The sequence below is a fragment of the Mus caroli genome, unplaced genomic scaffold, assembly GCF_978045245.1.
Source record: "Mus caroli unplaced genomic scaffold, Mus_caroli_1 scaffold_18, whole genome shotgun sequence".
Classification (NCBI taxonomy): domain Eukaryota; kingdom Metazoa; phylum Chordata; class Mammalia; order Rodentia; family Muridae; genus Mus; species Mus caroli.
The window spans coordinates 46080130-46100838 of NW_028227273.1; positions in this window are offsets into that span (position 1 = coordinate 46080130).

Sequence of the window (20709 nt, forward strand, 5' to 3'; positions counted from 1 at the left end):
ACATACATGAATACACTACACACACACACACACCACACAAGCATATCCTATACACACACTACACACACATATACACTACATATACATACCACACACATATACTTCACACACATAAACACACAGACATACCACATACATGAATACATTACACACACACATATACTACACACACCACACACATACATACACTATACTGATACATATACTACACATACACACACACACCAAATAAACATACATGCATACAGCACCCATGCACATACACTACACCCATACCACACACATACTACTCACACACCACACATAAACACATATGCATACAGCACACATGTACATACACTACACACATACTATACACAATACATGCATGCATACACTACATCCATGCATACACTACATACATACCACAGACTCAGACACACATACACACACACACACACACACATTTTTCAAGCCAATGTGGGGACAGTTAAGAAGCTCCTTTAGCTTGCTTGCTTGCTGCAGACATTTTGCACCTAGAGAAATAACACTGAAGACGGATGATGCCCTTCCGGAGCAGAAGCAGATTGTCCTCCGGGTTTCCATTCACATACTTGGTTCTGTTTATAATCGTGAATTACCCATTCAAAGTCTCAATTTCTTAATAATACATTTCATTATTTTTTCTGAGAGAAATATTTCAAGTCAGATGGAAACATGGCTGTCACATTGAATATGACACTTAATTGGAAGGCTTTGAATTGAGTCATGACTTCCTGGTTGTGAGACTGAACATGAACTGGAAATTTCTACTCAGACCACCATGGCTAGTGCTGGCATCTGAACCTCTCCACCACCACCACCACCACTGATAAGCAGGTGTTTGAACCCCCTCAAACCCCTGCTCAAAAAGTTAACAAGAAACTAAAGAATTATCTCTCTGCCCAGCTTCTCTTTAAACTGAGTCCTTCCCCCATCTCTCAGCCTCTTGACTTTTAAGGCTGTTCTGAAGTCTACCGAGAAATAAACCTGAGTTCCCTGTCCTTGCTCTCCCTAAGATTGAGTGGGAGCAGCAGGAGCTCTAAGCAATCGCCTGCAGCTATTTTACTCAAGTTTATTTCTGCCCACCCAGCTTCAGGCTTTGTGTTTAAGCATCCTTCTTCCATATCTCTCTCTCTCTCTCTCTCTCTCTCTCTCTCTCTCTCTCTCTCTCTCTCTCTCTCTCTCTCTCTCTCTGGTTTCTATTGAGTCTAAAACTACAGAGAGAGAGAGAGAGAGAGGATTAGTATTTTTTGCAATACAAATTCCTGGGCACTCTTTATTTGAAAGTCAGGAGAATTCAGTCATGTATTGACACATATTAGAAAGAAGTATGAGCTGTAAATCTATTGATAAGTGATTTTCATGCTCTAAATACATGTTAGCTATTTATAAATACAACTCCTTGACATTGGGATCAGTATGAAGAGTTATTGGCTCAACCTTGTGGGGAGTCGTTTTCAGAAGTGAGTAATGTGTACTTTGGAGGTAGAGGGTGTGTGTGTCCATGTATGAGCTGACCAACATGGGTGCCAAGATCCAAACTAGGGTCCTCTGGAGGAGCAGCTAGTGCTCTTAACACCTGAGTCATCTCTCTAGCCCCCTTGTTTATATGTGCATGTGTGTGTGTGTTCATATACATAGGTGTATGTGCAGGTGCATGCATGCCTTTATGTCTGTACACCAAAAGACAATCTTATCTGCTGTCCCTCTGGCACCATCAACTTTACCTGTGCACGTGTGTGCATGTGTGTGCATGTGTGTGCATGTGTGTGCACGTGTACTAGTGTATGTGTGTGTGTGCACGCACATGTGCTGGCGTGTGTGTGTGTGTGTGTGTGTATGCACTACATGTTCCAGGCACACATGCATGCATGTGATATGAAAGCACATGTGCACACATGCCAACACAAATGCATGTGCACACAGGGCGGGATGAATGTGTGCCGCAGTGCTCATGTGAAGGTCAGAGGACACCTTCAGGTGCTCATTTACAGTTTGTTTGAGCCAGGGTCTCTCTGTTGTGTGCATCTCTAAGCTAGCAGGCACTCAAACTGCTCAAGAGTCTCCTGTCTCCACCACTCCCACCTCGCAATAGGAGCCCTGAAATTACAGGCACACGGTACTGTGTACAGCTCTCCATGGGTTCTAGAGAGTTGAGCTCAGGCCCCCATGCTTGTGAGGCAGCTGTTTTACCTACAGAAGCATTTTCCAGTCTGCTAAAGCCTGTATTTGCCTGTATGTAATAGAAATTACGTTTGGGGGCTGGTGAGATGGCTCAGCGGTTAAGAGTGCCAACTGCTCTTCCAAAGGTCCTGAGTTCAAATCCCAGCAACCACATGGTGGCTCACAACCATCCGTAACGAAATCTGATGTCATCTTCTGGAGTGTCTGAAGACAGCTACAGTGTACTTACATATAATAAATAAATAAATAAATAAATAAATAAATAAATAAATAAACAAATAAATAAATAAATAAATATTTTTTAAAAGAAAAAAGAAATTACGTTTGGCAGAAGCATCTGGCTGTTATCCATGCTTTCTCCCTACCTCACAAGCCTCACAGATGCCCTAGAATCAACCTTATGTGAGTGGACAGCACCTACAGACTCCGAAGCACATGGACCATAGGCAAACACTATGGATTTGGGGTCTGGAGAGATGGCTTAATGGTTCAAAGCACAGGGCTATTCTTACAAAGGATCTGGGCTTAGTTCCCAGCCCCTGAATGTCGACTCACAACACCCATAACTCCAGCTTCAGGGGAACCAACCCCCTTTTCTGACCTCTTTGGCCATTGCACACATTTGGTGTACAGACATGCACGCAGGAAGAAACAAACACTCATAAACAAGAAAGAAAATAAACACAACTTTAATAGAAAACAAATACCCTGCCTAGAATTTTGCCCTGAAATTTTCCCGGGCATTTAAGACAGACATGAAAATACTATCAAATGAGTCGTTAATGAGAATTTTTGGTTCTTCCAAGAAGAGATAGTATGAATATTTCTTGGTGAGAGCTCCTACACCTTTTTTTTTTTTTTTTTTAAATCTTATTCTTAGGACTTGGCGTTTCATTAGCGGCTTCAGATATAACTGCTTCAGACCAGCTTAGGAAGCCTGGTGGCTTTCGTATCCACTGCTGGCTCACTGTTCAGTCGGGGCTCCTGGCACTGGCATATGCATCATCTCTTATTTCCTGGGTTTAGAGAGCCACTGGTGCCTGCGAGTTGAGCCTTAGGTTTTTATGGAGGTGAGAAGATGAAGGGCCCTGACCCTGGTCACTGAACTGAATCTGCCTTGTAATGAGATTGTTGACGGGACTCAACCTGCTGGGCAAAGAGACCCAACCAAGCCCTCTGGGGGGTGCCACTAAGCTTCTGTGGCTTCCGGTCTAGCAGTGGGTAAGGCAGAGCGTATGTATGCCTCCCCTTGAGAATGCTGAGTCCCTTCTGAGGGCCGAGAATGACTGACAGCTAGTCTCCCATAAAGAGACAGGCTTTGAGGTGAAGTAGGAAAAAAAAGATGTCTAGACTGAATTAGGATATCAAAGACATACCCTGCTATAAATTAGCCTGACTTCTGAGAAGCAATTTTCACAGAAATACACCTGTAAGAGAATGGCTGGGCACCCTGGTCAACCATGACCCTGGGAACAATTCGGTTTTAGTGGAATACTTGGGACTAGTTCCCAAGGTCAGCCTTTCTGAACTCACTGCGCATGTGTGTCCCCTCACACAGCGCTCAGGCATCCTCAGAGCAAATGCTGTGGCTGAAGGCCAAAAGAAGTCTTCGTGTACCCGGGTCCGATCTCTCACATATGCGCAGTTGTGAGCTTTGCTGTGGCGACTTACTGAGACGGAAGACTCTGTTGTGGGGGTTGCCTGTGGCAGGCTCGCGGCTCTGCTGCAGAATGCTGGATCCCTCTAAATATTTCACAGGGTAGCTGTTAGGCAACAGGAGATTGCCTTAGAGGACTCTGTGGCTTTCAGTGTTCTGTTCCTAGAGCCATCCATAGTTCCGAGAGTGATGGTTCTTGGAAGTCATTAGGTTCTCACCACACACCTGGTCCTCATAGCCTGTCAGCTTCAGCCAGCCCCATTCTCTAGCTCCGCTACCCTGTCCTCCTGTGACTTCTTTCCAGACAGCAACACTGACTTCTTGTCACATTCGAAGCTCAGAGCTGAGGACTCTGAACCTGAAGGACTCTGGAAGTCTGGCTAGACGCCATCTTTGCAGGAGAGACTAAGTAAATCCACCCCTAGCAAACCAAAGGTCCTTTGTGTTGGCCTTTGCGGATGCAGCTCTCCCAGTGGTGGAGAAGCAGCTAAAAGAAAAATAGGAAAATGACTGATTTAGAAGCTAAGGGACAATGGGTGGCTCCATTTGTCTTGGCTCAGGGTTCTGATTTAGTGCTGGGGGAGGGAGGTGCCTGCAGCTCCTAGCAACCACCTGTGATATTTTTTGAGAGATTATTCATAAATATATGCATAGAAAGTTGCAAGGACCATCTGGACATGTGGATTGCGTCCTTTCCGAAGTTTCTACTAATGGCCACCTCTTCCATGCCTATACTACAGTTTGGAGTCCAGAAAACAAACAGGCACGTGGCAGGGATAACTTTATCACATACATAAATCAGTGAAGTCAGCCAAGACACAGCAATTTCATTCCCAAGAAGTTCGCTCTCCTCTCTCCCTACCACCATCATTACCACATCCCTTGCCCCTGGCAACCACTAATTTTCTCTGTGTCTCTATAATTTTGTCGTTATGGAAATGCAATCATATAATATGTGACCTTTTGAGATTGTCTTTTTATGTGTGTCTCAATTCTATTTGCTGAAAATTTGTTAAGAATTTTTGTCTCTCTCACTACCCCATCCTTTTCTCTCAGTCACCAACTTCCAAAGGCACTCCTTGGGAAACTTCTGGCCAGGGATGTAGGTGGTGAGCTTTAGGCTTCACTCTCCCTCCTCTCCTCCAACCCCTCAGTCTTGTCCTCAGCTGTATAGCAGACCACCTGCTGTGACCTCTGTTCCCTCTTTGCCCCCATCCCCAAGAGATTTAGCAGATCCTGATGGAGTGCCCTGCTTTCCTCTCTCCTCCGAACCCCCTCAGCCCATTCACACCACATCCATTCCTAAGTGTCAGCTCTCAACATCTACAACCACAGCCTACTTGGAACCCCCAGTGGTCACACCTGGCAGGACCTCAGAAGAATTCCTTATGAGGCAACCCACAGCCACCACACTCTCCTAAGAACCAGAGGCACCAACATAAACCAAGCAACAGAACATCTACCCTACAAAGACATGCATGACCAGGTATCAGCATCTAGAACTACAATCATCCCAAACCCAGATGCCTAGACATCAGAATTAAAACACAGTCAATAAAAGCTGGAACAAAATGCCCTCACTAGAGCCCAGCATCCCTACTACATTAGAACATGAGGATCACAATACAGCTGAGTCACAATACAAGGACTCCAAAATAGCCTTTATGAATATATTAGAGGCCCTTAAAGAAAAAAATTAATAAATTCATGAACTAATCCACAAAAATGCAAACCAATGGTGGAATGAAATGAAGGAAACAGTTCAAGACTTGCAAGTGGGAATGGAATTAATATAGAAAACTCAAACTGGGGAGAAATGGAAATGAAAAATTTCTGAACTTGAATAGGAATCTCAGAGGTGATCCTTACCAGCAGAACACAAGAGAGGGAAGAAAGAATGTCAGGTGTTGAAGACAAGACAGAAGAAATGGATACCCTGGTCAAAGTCAATATGAAACATGAAAGAATCCAGGCACAAAATATCAATACAACCAAAGACACTGTGAACAGACCAAATCTACAAATAGTAGGAATAGAGGAAGGGGAAGAAACCCAGGTCAAAGACACAGAAAATATTTCCAGCAAAATCGTAGAAAAAAACATTCCCTATCATAAAGAAAGGGTGCCTATCAAGGTACAAGAAGCATACAGAACACCAAACAGACTGGACAAAAAAAAATGGCACACAGCACATGGTACTCAAAACACTAAATATACAGAACAAAGAAAGAGTATTAAAAGTTCCAAGGAAACTATTAAATAACATATAAGGCAGATCTATTAGAATTAGACCTGACTTTTCAATGGAAGCCAGAAAGTCCTGGACAGATGTTCTACAAACTCCAACAGAGCACAGATGTCCATCCCAGACTACTATACCCAGCAAAATTTTCAATAAAATTAGATGGAGAAATATATTCCATGATAAAAAATCAAATTTAAGCAATATCTATCTACAATCTCAGCTCTATCAAAGGGTTAGAAGGAAAACTGTAATGTGTTAACCACATGTAAGAAAACACAAGAAATAAATGTAACAGACCAGAAAAACAAAAGAATGAAAAAAATCTACACCACTACAAAATAACAAAACCCAACAACTGCTGTTCATTTATGACTCTCAACATCAATGGACACTCAATTCCCCCATTAAAATAATAGAATGGATTTGAAAACAGAATAATACATCCTTCTGCTGAATCCAAAAACACACCTCAACGTCAAGAATGGATATCATCTCAGGGTAAAAGGATAAAAAAACAATTTGAGTAAAAGGACCTAAGAAGCAAGCCGTGAAGCTAATTTACTGTCTGACAAAACAGACTTCAAAACAAAACTAATCAGAAGAAAGAGGGAAGGGCACTACATACCCAAAGAGAAAGTCCACCGAGAGGACATTGCAACTCTTAAAACGTATGCACCAAACACAAAAGCACTCGGGTTTGTAAAAGAAGCACTACTGCACCTTAAATTGTGTACTGACCCTCACACACTGAGAGTGAGAGTGAGAGACTCCAATACCCGATTCTTGCCCATAGACAGGTCACCTAAACAAAACTAAAAAACTGAGCAAAGAAATGCTGGAGCTCACTGATATCATAAACCAAATGGACCCTACAGACATTTACAGAAGATCTCGCCCAAACACAAAAGAATATACACTCTTCTCGGCACCTCACAGAGCTTTCTCCAAAACTGAACACATAGTCAGACGCAAAGTAAGTCTCAACAGATACAAGAAAATTAAATTAACACCCTACATCCTATCTGACCATGATGGATTAAACGCATATCAACTACAACAGAAACAACAGAAAGCTTACAAAGTCATGGAAACTAAATAATTCCTATTGAAGGAAAAATGGGTCAAGGCAGAACTGGAAAAGAAATGAAAAACTTTCTAGAAATACATGAAAAGGTATATACAGCATACCCAAATGTACACAATGAAGGCAACTCTAAGAAGTTCATAGCACTGAGTGACCACATTAAAACAAACGAAAACTAGAAAGAGGTCATAACAGCAACCTAACAGCACACCTGAAAGCTCTAGAACAGAAAGCAATCATGCCCCAAAGGAGTAAGTGGCAAGAGAGAAAAAAGATACAAATTAACAAAATTAGAGATGAAAATAGGGATGTAACAACAGACATGGAGGAAACCCAGAGAATCATAAGCACATTTTTAATGTGTACTCCACCAATGTGAAAAACCTAAAAGAAAGGGATAATTCCCTCAAAATATACTATATACCAAAATTAAATAAAGATCAGAGAAGCAATTTGGACAGACCTCTAACCTCTAGTGAAATCGAAGCAGTAATTAAAAGTCTACCAACCTAAACAAGCCCAGGACCAGAAGGTTTTAGCACAGAATTCTACCAGATGTTCAAAGAAGAGTTAACACCAATACCCCTCAAATTCCCCAATTCTTTTTACAAGGTGACAATTAACTTGATATCTAAGCCATATAAAGACCCAACAAAGGAGGAGAAGTAGTGTTCGGAATAGTTTTATGTCAACTTGGCACAAGCTGAAGTCATCTGAGTTTAGGAAACTTCAAGTAAGAAAAGACTTCCATAAGACTGGGCTGTAGGCAAGCCTGTGGAGCAATTTCTGAATCAGTGATTGATGCAGACAGGCCCAGTATCATGGTGGGTGGTACCATTGCTGGGTTGGTCGTCCTGGGTTCTATAAGAAAGCAGGCTCAGAAAGCAATAGAGAACAAGCCAGTAAGCAGCATCTCTATACATGGCCTCTGCATCAGGTCCTGCCTCCAGGTTCCTGCTCTACTTGAGTTCCTCATCTGACTTCCTGTGATGATGAACAGTCTTGTGGAAGTGTAAAGAAAAATATCTTTTCCTCCCCATTTTTTGATCATGGTGGTTCATTGCAGCTATAGTAACCCTAACTAAGACAATTACAGACCAATTTTCCCTATGAGCATAGATGCAGTAATTCTCAATAAAACACTTGCTAACAGAATCCAAAAAACATACCAAAAGATTATCCACCACGAACAAGTAAGCTTCATTCCACAGATGCAGTAATGGTTCAACTTACATAAATCAATAAATAACTACAATATCCCTACCAACCATAAACAGACAAAAAACAAAAGCCCACAGAATCATCTCATATAGATTTAAAAAACAAAGCCTTTTGACAAAATCCAGTGCTGCTTTGAGATAAAAGTTCTGGAGAGATTGGGGATACAAAGGATATACTTCAACATTATAAAGGCAGTTTACAGCAAGACCATAGCATAGCAAGCATCACCTTAAATGAAGAGGAAAATCAAAGCATTTCCACTAAAATCAGGAACAAGGCAAAGCTGTCCACACTCTCCACATCTATTCAGTCGGTACAGTGCTTGAGGTCTTAGCTGGAGCAATGGGACCCAAGGAGACCAAGGGGATACAAATTGGAAAGGAAGTAGTCAAAGTATCTTTATTTGCAGATAACATATTAATATACATAAGTGACACTAAAAAATTTCACCAGGAAGTTCCTACAGCTGACAGACACTTTCACCAAAGTAGTTGAATATAAAATTAACTCACAAAATCAGCAGCTCTCCTATATACAAATGACAAATGGTCTCAGAAACAGTTTATGGAAACACCTTTCACAATAGCTTCGATTAATATAAAACATACTGGGATAACTCTGTCAAGCAAGTAGAAGACTTGCATGATAAAAAAAAAAACTTCAAGTCTTTGAAGAAAGAATTGAAGAAGACCTCAGAACATGGAAAGATCACTCATGCTCATGGATTGGTAGGGTTAACATAGTAAAAATAGTTATCCTACCCAAAGCAATCTACAGATTCAGTGCGATCCCCATCAGAATTCCAACACAATTCTCCAGAGAACTTGAAGCGACAATTTTCAGCTTCATATGAAAACATGTCAAAATCAAGGATAGCTAAAGCAATTCTGATAATAAAAGAAATTCTAGAGATGTTCCCATCCCCATCTCAAATAGTGTCACAGAGCTATGTAATGAAACCAGAATGGCATTGGCACAAAAGCAGACATATTGATTAATGAAATCAATTGAATACCCAGATAGAAGTCCATACACCTATCGACACCTGATTATTGATACAGATGCCAGAAATGTACACTGAAAAATAGAGACAATATCTTCATCAAATGGTCAAACAGAGCGCAGCTGTAGAATAAGGCGAACAGATCCTTGCGTGTCTCCTTGCATAAACCTCAGCTCCAGATGGATCAAAGTCCTCACCAGAAGGCCAGATACTCTGAATCTTTTAGAACAGAAAGTAGAGAATAGTCTTGAATTCATTAACTGGCACAGGAAGAGACTCTCTGAATAGAACACTGATAGCACAGACATTAAGAGCAATTAATAACATCTGTCCAGGATCTTCTGGCTTTCATAGTCTCTGGTGAGAAGTCTTAGAATACCCAAGTTACAATTTGCAAAACACAAGAAAATCAAGAAGAAGGAAGACCAACATGTGGATACTTCATTCCTCCTTAGAATAGGGAACAAAATACCCATGGAAAGAGTTACAAAGACAAAGGTTGGAGCTAAGTCGAAAGGATGGACCATCCAGAGACTACCCCACCTGGGGATCCATCCCGTAATCAGCCACCAAATGCAGACACTATTACATATGCCAGCAAGATTTTGCTGAAAGGACCCTGATATAGCTGCCTCGTGTGAGGCTATGCCAGTGCCTGGCAAACACAGAAGTGGAGGCTCACAGTCATCTATCGGATGGAACACAGGGCCCCCAATGGAGGAGCTAGAGAAAGTACCCAAGGAGCTGAAAGGGTCTGCAACCTGATAGGTGGAACAACAATATGAACTAACCAGTACTGCCAGAGCTCATGTCTCTAGCTGCATATGTAGCAGAAGATGGCCTAGTCGGCCATCATTGGGAAGAGAGGCCCTTAGGTCTTGCAAACTTTATATGCCCCAATACAGGGGAATGCCAGAGCCAAGAAGTGGGAGTGGGTGGGTAGGGGAGCAGGGTGGGGGAGGGTATAGAGAACTTTCGGGATAGTATTTGAGATGTAAATAAAGAAAATATCTAATAAAAAACAATTAATATTTTTGGTTGTAAGCCTGGCCTTTAATGGCTGAGCCATTTCTCCAGACCAAGAACAACAATTAAGAAATGATCTGATGAAAACTTCTGTATGGCAAAGGACACCATCATTCAGATAAAATGGCAGCCTACAGAATGGAAGTAGATTTTTTTTTTTACCAGCTACATATCTGACAGAGGGCTAATATCCAAAACATATTAAGAGCTCAAAAAACTGGATATCAAGAAAATATAGAACCCAATTTAAAAATGGAATATAAACATAAATAGGGAATTCTCAAAAGAGGAAAGTCAAGTGGCTGAGAAACACTTAAAGAAATATTCGATATCCTTGGTCATCGGGGAAATGCATATCAAAGTAACTTTGAGATCTCATCTAACGCCAGTCGGGAATGATCAGAATCAATCAAACAAACGACAGCTCGTGAGGACTAGGGAAGTGAGAGTGCAAACTTGTGCAGTCACTATGGAAATCATCATGGTGGTTCCTCGGGAAGATGGGAATGATGTGCTTCAAGATCCATCCATACCACTCCATAGGATGCTTCATTCTGTTACAGGGATGCTCAGCCATGTTCACTGCGGCTCTATTCATTATAGCCAGAAACCAGGAACAACTTCTATGTCTGTCAGTGATAAACCGATGAAGAAAAGGTGGTGTACATTTACACAATGGAATATTACTCAGCCATGAAAACTATGAAATCATGGAATTTGCCGGTAAATGGAAGGAACTAAAAAGAAAATCCTGAGTGACGTTACAGGGACCCAGAAAGATTTATATGTGGATGCTAGCTGTTCAGTCATCGATAATCAAGGTAAAATCCATAGAACCACAAAGGGTAGGTATAAATAAAGTGTCTAGAGGAGAGGAAAGGATCTCCTTAGCAAGGTAAAGGAGAAGAGTTATGGATGGATGAGATTGGGGGCAGGGGACACTCAAGGGGAAGGACAGCTAAGACCTAGTAGTGTAGAAGCTTCCTAAATTATACACAGTTATGAAGGTGATCTAAAGAAAACTGCCAAATAACAGGGGAGTCAGAGTCCCTATTGAACATCTTTTATCACCAAATTAAGCTTCCAGGACCAAGAATGGGTTACATATTATCAGCTTCTTGGCCAAAGGAGTCCATTGAGAATCTCCAAACAACTTAAGCTATCGTCAAGACTACTGGCCGCTCTCCACAGGCTGGCTGTAAGACAACACCCACACAGCTCACTGATCATGGAGAGGTCTGGCTGTCACCTATGTAGTTCACATCTATGGACTAGTTCTCATGGTACTGGGAGGTATCCTACACACTACCAAAGGAAAAAGGTAGACACCAACCCAGCTACAAATCCTTCAGTCTACAGTGCTGTCCTGCTTGCAAGAAATGCTGGGAAAGTAGTGGCACAAAGCTTGTGAAAGTAACCAACCAATATCTGATTTGACTTAAGGCCAATACCGTGAGATGAAACCTGTCTTCGTTAGGGTTTTACTGCTGTGAACAGACACCATGACCAATGCAAGTGTTATAAGCACAACATTTAATTGGGTCTGGCTTACAGGTTCAGAGGTTCAGTCCATTATCATCAAGGCAGGAAAAGGGCAGCATCCAAGCAGGCATGGTGCAGGAGGAGCAAACAGGAAAATGCTAGCTTCCAGGCAGCTAGGATAATGGTTTTAAAGCCCACACCCACAGTGGCACATCTACTCCAAAAAGGCCACACCTTTAAATAGTGCCATTCTCTGCCTTGGCATATTGAAACCACTACAAAACCCATACCTGAAGCTGTTTGGGTGGTCAATTACCTGAGACTAGAGACATCAGGGACCTAGGGGAAACCAAATACTACTATTTTGCTAAAGGAATGTCGACATAAAATGACCCCTAATGACATTCTGCTGAACTCATAGATCTGTGCCTTGCTCAGCCACCATCATTGAAAAGTCTTCCTGCAGCAGACGGGAACAATACAGAGACCCACAACCAGACAATATGCAGAGTGAGAGATCTTGGAACACTCAGCCCTAGATAGAATGTCTCCATGAAATCCCTCCCCTCAGGGTTCAGAGGACTCCGTGGAGGCAGAGGGGGGAGCAATGTAAGAACCAGAGGGGACAGAGGACACTAAGAAGTCAAGCCCTTGACACAACAGGGCTGGCATACATACAAACGCATAGAGACCCAGGCAGTATGCACAGGGCCCGTATGAGCTGCACCAGACCGGTCCCAGGGCTGAAAGAAGTGGGCACACACAGCTTGCAAACAAAAACTGAGTTTTCTCCAAGAGAGTCTCATTGAGGAACGCGCTGCTCTTAAGGGCAGGTCCCAGGCCCAACAGCAAACAGCCAACACGAGACAAATTCAAGGGCATATTGGAGATTCATTATTGAATAACACTGAGTCAGGTTAGCTTGTTTGTTTGTTTGTTTGTTTGTTTGTTTGTTTGTTTTTGACATTACAGTCCTTGGCTTATATATTATGGCTTCTGACTCTTAATATTTCTCACCTGCACAGCGCTATCATTTCTTTCTTCACGTGATTGCTCAGGCTTTCCAGAAGTTCATAAGCACTGGATTTGGCTCTGTAGGGATTTGTTCCCATAGAACTTCAACTCAACACAAATCCTGCCATCTCTGCTTCCATCTGGATGCTTAACAGTCGCCAGAATGGGTACACGGTCTCTCTCTGCCACTCCACCTCTGCAGTTCTCACAGGGAAGAAATGTACCCAGAATTCCTTTGGGGGATAATTGCCCATTCCGGATCAGTCTCAGATTCTCTCACTGTCACCCTCATCTGTCTATCTTCACCCCTGGGTGTGCATTGCCCCTGATGTTCCTCAGGGCCCCAGGGACCAAGACATACTTGCACCCAAATTTTCTTTACATCAGTAGAGGACCAATAATCCCCCAGTCTAACAGGAGAATTGGTGCTCAGCTGCAGAGAGTCTTGGCAACTCGGTGAGGAAAGTAGATAAGGCAGTAACCACCTCAAGACACTTGCTTCCCTCACATCTGCAGACACAGGGAGACAAAGACACTCTATCTTTATTCATGAAGATTCTGTGTAGACCTTAGGTCCAGTCCTTCCTCCCAGCCTCATATCTCAGAAATAAGGCTCAGGCTCAAAATATATTTATAAATACCTTGACCATATAACTAGGCTCTACTCTGACTGGATCATAACTAAATAACCCAATTATTTTAATCTACATCCTTCCTGTCCTGTTGCTGGTTACCTGTACTCAGGTGCCATGAGCCTGTCTCCCCTCATCTTTCTAAGCGAATCTCCCTTGCTTGACTCGATCCTAGAATCCTTTCTGCCTCCAGATGTCCTACCTCCTAATTCCTGCCTAAACCATAGGACATCAGATTTATTGACAGATGCTACATCCATACAGAAAAAAAAATGTTTTTGTGCAATCTTTGTGGGGATTTAATGCTATTAGCTGGTTAAATTACTAGGGAAGTGTATCCTCTGCTGATGCAACCAGGAAGAAGCTGTGGAGTATTCTTTTATCCATGAGATATAATTTGTCAACAAACCCACCTGTATCTGCAAAGTTGTTTTGGGGGGAGTTTTGCTTGATGGTTTAGGGTGGTGGTGTTGGTAGCACTGGGGAGAGGTAGTTAGGCTGGGGAAGTAGGGGTGGGGATGGTTCAAACAGTCTCACTATGTAGCCCAGCTGACCTGGAGCTTGCTATGTAGCCTCAGGTTCAGAGAACTCCTGCCTCTGCCTCTTAAGGGCTAGAATCAAAGGCTTGTACCACTGTAGTTAGAATTTCAATCCTAATAAGTCCGTATAAAAGACACACAATCCATATATTTTATTTATAAATCATATGCCTAGATTGGGCAGATCTAGGGCTATACTAACTTATTCCCCAGCTATAAGACCCTTTGTTACTTGCTGTTTCTTCTGGTCCATAGCATCTTCTTCCTCCTCCATCTTCCTCCTCTCCCCCCCCCTTTCAATCGCCTCTCTCAAGCCTCCAGTCCCACATTTCTCCTTCCACTGCCCAATCACAGGCTCTAGCCTTCTATTGACCATTTAAATTGGGGGAAAGGTTCCCATGGCATCCCTTGAGTATGTGAGGATCTGCTCCTTGGGGGCAGTCACCTCTTGAGAAACCAGTATTTGCCATTAGACTGCAAGCAACATCAGACCAACGATCACAAATTTTAAGAGTTTTAACTTACGAATTCATTTTCTTGTAGTCACAGGCTATTCACATCACCATCTTCATATTGAGGGTATTTGGGAAAGAATCAATGTATTTAACCAAAGCGGTCAGACTTCTGCGAGAAGTACCATTCACAAAACTCTTACTGAGGTCAGCAGGGTCTGCGACTTCTTTGCTTGTGTTGATCATTTGTATTCTCCCAGTTTCCTTGTTAATCTTGCTAGAGGTTTGTCAATTGTAACAATCTCTTTAAAAATGTAACATTTGTGTCGCTGGGTTTTTTTCCTTTGTTTTTGACTTTCAAAGTCACAGGTCTCGGCTTTATCTTTAGTGTTCCGCTCTATTTATTTCCGCTTATTCTTCCTTGGGTTTTGAAATGGGAGCTTACATTATTGACTGGAGACTTTTGCTCTTTTCTAGTGTAATTTTAACTGCTATAAGTGCCTTTCAGATCTGCCTCAGGTTTTGGTATTTGCCTTTAAGAATCCCTCTTTGATTCTTTGGCGGTGTGCTGTTTGAGCTCAGTGCACTGGGAGATTTTCATTTTATCTTTTGCTTCTGAGTTCTCATTTGACCCGTGGGTGTGAAAGAACGGAGTGCTGTGACGTCAGCTCTTTAAAGGTGTGGAGGTTATTTCTGCAGCATAGTAGTATGGGCTATCTCTTGGCATGTGTTCTATGGGCACATGAGAGTAACTTCCTTTTTGTTAGGTAAAGTAATTCACATGCGCGCGCGCATGTGTGCACACACACACACACACACACACCCAGGCATGCGCATGCACACATCCATTCGGCCCTGAAGCATGGCATTGCTTGTATTTGCTTGAGTCTGGCTATTCGATCAGCTGTTGAGAAACAAATGATTAAGTCTCTGGCAATGAATATGAGTTTGCCTATTTCTCCTGTTGGTCCTATGGGTTTTGCTTATTTTTTCAGCCACTCTGTTTTCTTTATTCCATACACACTAAGATCTATCATCTCCCTGTTAGATTGGCCCTTTTGTCATTACCAAGTGCCCCATCTATTCCTGGTCCTTTCTTTTCTTTGCTCTGAAGTCTGTTTTCTCTAGAATTAGTGCATCTTTTCTTGCTTTCCCTTGGATACCATGTGCATAGTCTATCTTTCTTAATCCTTTTCCTTAATTTTACTTCCTTTACTTTATTTGAAGTTGGTTTCTTAGTGACAATGTGCAGCTGAGTCATATATTTTTATTCATTTGGGCAATTGGTCTTTCTTATTTTTTTTTTAATTTTCTTACATTTATTTTAATTGTGTATGTTGGTTTGTGGGTGGTATATGAGCACATTCTATGCAAATACATAAGTCTGTGCACATGCACACAGAAGGCCAGAGGAGGGGGGATCACTTGATGAATCTGGGGATATAAAGGAAGCCAGTAATCCCCAGTAACCGTCCTGTCTCTGTCTCCCACAAAGTTATCACCAAAAAAGGTTATCATTAGAATAAACTCCTGTACTGAACAGCCCAGTGTATTGACACCTCAGAGTGTCTGCCTTCCTCGGGGATAAACGTTAGGCTTCTCTGGTCATTGTTCTCAGCCTGAATTCCTCCTCCTTAGAATAAGAGAGTACATGATTTGGGCTTGGAAGGTCTGTAGCAGCCTTCCCCAACTCTGCTTCAGCTATCTCTGTAATGTCCTCAATGAAGGATTGCTCCCTACATAGTTAAATTTTAGTTGCTGTGGCAAAACTCCTGACAGAAGCAGCATAAGGGGAGGGGGGGTTATATAAGTTGGCTGTGCAGTCTGTCCCAGATAGCTCTTAGTATCTACTTGACACAGCCAGGAGTCATCTGAGAGGAAAGCCTCAAGCAATTGGCCTATGGGCACATAAGAGAGAAACCATATGGATTATTAATTGATGAAAGAAGGCTCATCCCACTGTGGGCAGCATCATTCCCCAGGCAAGTGGTCCTGAGCTGTATAAGCAACCTAGCAAAGCAGAAGCCCAAGAGTGAGCCAGAAAACTTCAGGATCATGCCTTGAGTCCCAGCTGTGACTTCCCTTAATGATGGACTTTGACTTTGAAATAAAGGATGATATATATAAGGTGTAAGGGGAGAAAATGCTCCCCCCCCCCGACAGCTTTTGTTCAAGGTGTTTTATTACAGCAACAGAAAAGAAATTAGAACACAGTCCATCCTGGTGAGGAAATTACACTATATCCACAGTCAGTCAGGAAGCAGGGGAAGACTTGTGTTGACTCTGGTTTCTGTTCCTCCTTTTTTCTCAGCTCAAGGCCCATGAGGTGGTGACACCCACATTTAGAGCAAATCTTCCTGCCTCATTTAACCTAAGCTAGAAAAATCCTCGCAAACCCAGCCAGAGGTTTGTTTCATAGTGATTCTAGGTATTGTCAGTTGACAATCAAGGTTAACTGTCACACACTAAGAGGTTTCCTAGATCTGATAGTTCATAAGTATTCTTTATGGAGTTCCCTCCCTCTAACACACACACACACACACACACACACACATGTCTGTCCACATGATGCACAGAGGCACACAGGCCTCTGCCCACCAGCCATTTTGTCCTATACAAGTCTTGCAGGAGGATTTCCCTGTGTGCTCCTGTAAGACATTATAAACCTCATTCATCAGTTTTTTTGAAATCTTGCTCATTTAAGTTGTCACAGCTCAAGAGCTCCGGGATTTAAGCCCTGGGAAGGGGAAGGCTCGTCAGCAGAATTTCCCTGCTAATTTGTAAAGAAGGAGAGGGATATTAAAATCCTTCCACTCTGCACAAGCCAGGAGAGAAACTGCGGACAGGGATGCCCACAGGGGTAGTAGAGAGAAAGCCCCACAGACGTCTGAGCTCTTGGGGTCTTGGCTTTTTCCTGTTGGAGTAAGGAAGATGTGTTGTACGGTGAGAGAGTTAAGCTTGCAAGGACCTGGCACAGGCAGCCATGATTTATAGAAGGCAAATTGATAGCCACCTTTGAGGTACAAATGTACTCCAGAGAAGTACGTTCCATGGTTTTCATCTTTGTCCTTCATCATTTCAGCTACCAGAGATGATACCACTGGTTAATGTATTTCCAGGAAATGCTTGTTCATACATAAATTCTTTGACATACAGTGACTGGACAAATTGTTCAGAAGTGTTCAAAGAAAGTAGCTTTTTCAAAATTATTTATGCTTCCTACCCATCAATATTTTTAACACCCTGGAGTGCTTTTTTTTTTTTTTTTTTTTTTTTTTTTTGGCCTAAAGGAATTTTCTTTCTGTCTCAGGCAGTCTTTGAAAATGCCTGCATGTGAGAATGGTCTCTGATCTTTTGCATATGCAAATACAAAGGAGGCAGGAAAAAATAAGGTGGAGGGAGGGGACCACCAGCCAGCCAGAAACTGGCCATGGTTGTGGAACTGAAGAAAGTTGGAAAGTTGGTTCTGCAGAGCTCTTACTGCGGGGCTCAGGAAGGGATCTGGAGGAGGGCTGACTAGGCCCAGTGTTTCCCCCTACCTCCTCTAAACATCCTGCCCAAGTTGGGGCTGGTTAGTCCAGCCATCACTGTGTGCACCCGGGAAAGGCTGCTCTGCCCATTAAGCAGGATGGCTCAACAGCCTCAGTCTCAAGCCAAAGGAGCCTGATGATTCTTCAGTAACAGACTGATCTTCAGTCCCTGTTGGAAGAACAAAGAAGCTGGCTTCTGGTGGCAGCAGCAACACAGGTGGGGCGGAGGCGCCCACAAGCAGGAAGTGAAGGCAGGCAGGGAGCACTGCTTTTCTTCCTGAAGACCTCTATAGATCTGAGTGGCCTCTGGAAGGTTCCGTCCACTCTAGGGGCGTGTCTTCTCTCCGTTCATCCTTCCTGGAAGTGCCTTCGCTAATCTGCTCAGATGATTGGCTCTTAGTTGATTCCCGATTCATCCAAGTTGACAAGAGCAAAGATGGGCAAAGAGCCCACGGGTTACTTTACAGAACCGGAGACCGTGCGGACAGAGCCAACGCTTGGAAAAGAGAAGACTGAGCACAGATAGAAAGAAGAGTGGGTATGGTGTCTGTGCGTAGAGTTGGGTGTACGTCACCACGAGATTTTACAGAATTTAGTGGGGTAACAAGGGACTGAGAGCTGATTGTCCTGAGGGAGAGGAGACATCGAAACGGAAGCAAAATAAAGGCAACACTTCAGAATAAAGAGACTTCTCTCCTGAGATCAGCTCAGAAGTGGTTTGGGGAGAAACGTGACCAATGGTCCTAAGCTGAAAGTGAGAATGTGGGAAAGGGCATATGGAAATCTAGTTAGCAGAATGAGGTTCCACCGGAGGAAGCCAGGCAGCGCACAGACGGAAGGTCAGCCCATCTTCCAAAGCAGGGAAGGTGACAAGTTCCTCAGTCACAGTCAGGGCAGGAAAGGGTGACACCCGCTCCCGGCTCCCGGATCACAGTGCGACAGGAGTGTAGAAACTGGAAAAAGCAGATATCATGAATAACATATGAAAGAAGCCAGTTGACAGAGAAAACCCGGAAGCCCTTCCCCATCTGAGTTCCATACAACAAATGGAGCCTGCACTGTACCAGCACAGAAAAGGCAGGTGCTGTGTGAATGACCTACAGGGGCGCCCTTGAGTGGACACCTTTCCCCAGCTAGCCAGCCCACTTCCACATCAGGAGTGATTTCTCTTTATGTGTATTTTTTTGTTTGGTTGGTTGTTTGGTTGGTTGGTTGGTTGGTTGGTTGGGTTTGTTTGTTTGTTTGTTTGTTTGTTTGATTTTTGAGACAGGGTTCCTCTGTGTAGCCTTGGCTGCCCTGGAACTCACTCTGTAGACCAGGCTGGCCTCGAACTCAGAAATCTGCCTCTGTCTGCCTCCCAAGTGCTGGGATTAAAGGTGTGTGCCACCACCACTCAGCTATGATTTCTCTTTCTTAACAAAACAAAAAACAAAGCAAAGCTAAACAAAACAAAACAAACAAAAAACAAGGAAAGCTCAGGGGAAGGACACGTGGGGCTCCTTGTGAATGGGGAGATAGAATAGATATCAATGGTGGATTGGGTGGTGGGGTGTCTGGGGGTAAGGGGACAGAAAGTATCAGATGGGGGAGAGACAACTGGAATCAGGAGGCATTTCTGGGGCTACCTAAGACTCCTGGCAATGGGGGCTATGGAGCCTGAGCTGATCATCTCCTGCAAGACTTTCAGCAGAGAGATTGGGACACCAACCCAGCCACAAAAACGGTAGACCCACAAGTTGTCCCGTCTACAAGATGTGCTAGGGTAAACGTATCAAAAAAAAAATTGTGGGAGTGACCAACCAATGACTGGTTCAGCTTGAAACCCACATCACAAAAGAGAGCCCACCCCTATACCCATGGAAGGAGTTACAGAGATAAAGTTTGGACTAAGACAAAAGGATGGACCATCCAGTGACTACCCCACCTGGGGATCCATCCCATAATCAGCCACCAAACCCAGACACTATTGCATATGCCAGCAAGATTTTGCTGAAAGGACCCTGATATAGCTGTCTCTTGTGAGGCTATGCCAGTGCCTGGCAAATACAGAAGTGGATGCTCACAGTCATCTATTGGATGGAGCACAGGGCCCCCAATGGAGGAGCTAAAAAAAGTACCCAAGGAGCTGAAGGGGTCTGCAACCCGAAAGGTGGATCAACAATATGAACTAACCAGTACCCCCAGAGCACGTGTCTCTAGCTGCCTATGTAGCAAAAGATGGCCTAGTCAGTCATCATTGGGAAGAGAGGCCCCCAGGTCTTGCTAACTTTATATGCCCCAGTACAGGGGAATATCAGGGCCAAGAAGTGGGAGTGGGTGGGTAGGGGAGCAGGGCAGGGGGAGGGTATAGGGAACTTTCAGGATAGCATTTGAAATGTAAATAAAGAAAATATCTAATAAAAGAGAGAGAGAGAGAGAGAGAGAGAGAGAGAGAGCCCACCCCTGACACTGCCAGGAGAGACAGGAGCTTAAGACTGGGTAGCCCAGAGACTTGGGTTGGAAAGTGATTCCTATTGATATTCTGCTATACTCATGGACTGGCAACCAGCCCAGTTGTCATCAGAGAGGCTTTATTTTCCCTACTGCGCATGTCCCTTCCCATAATGCATCTGGGTTTAA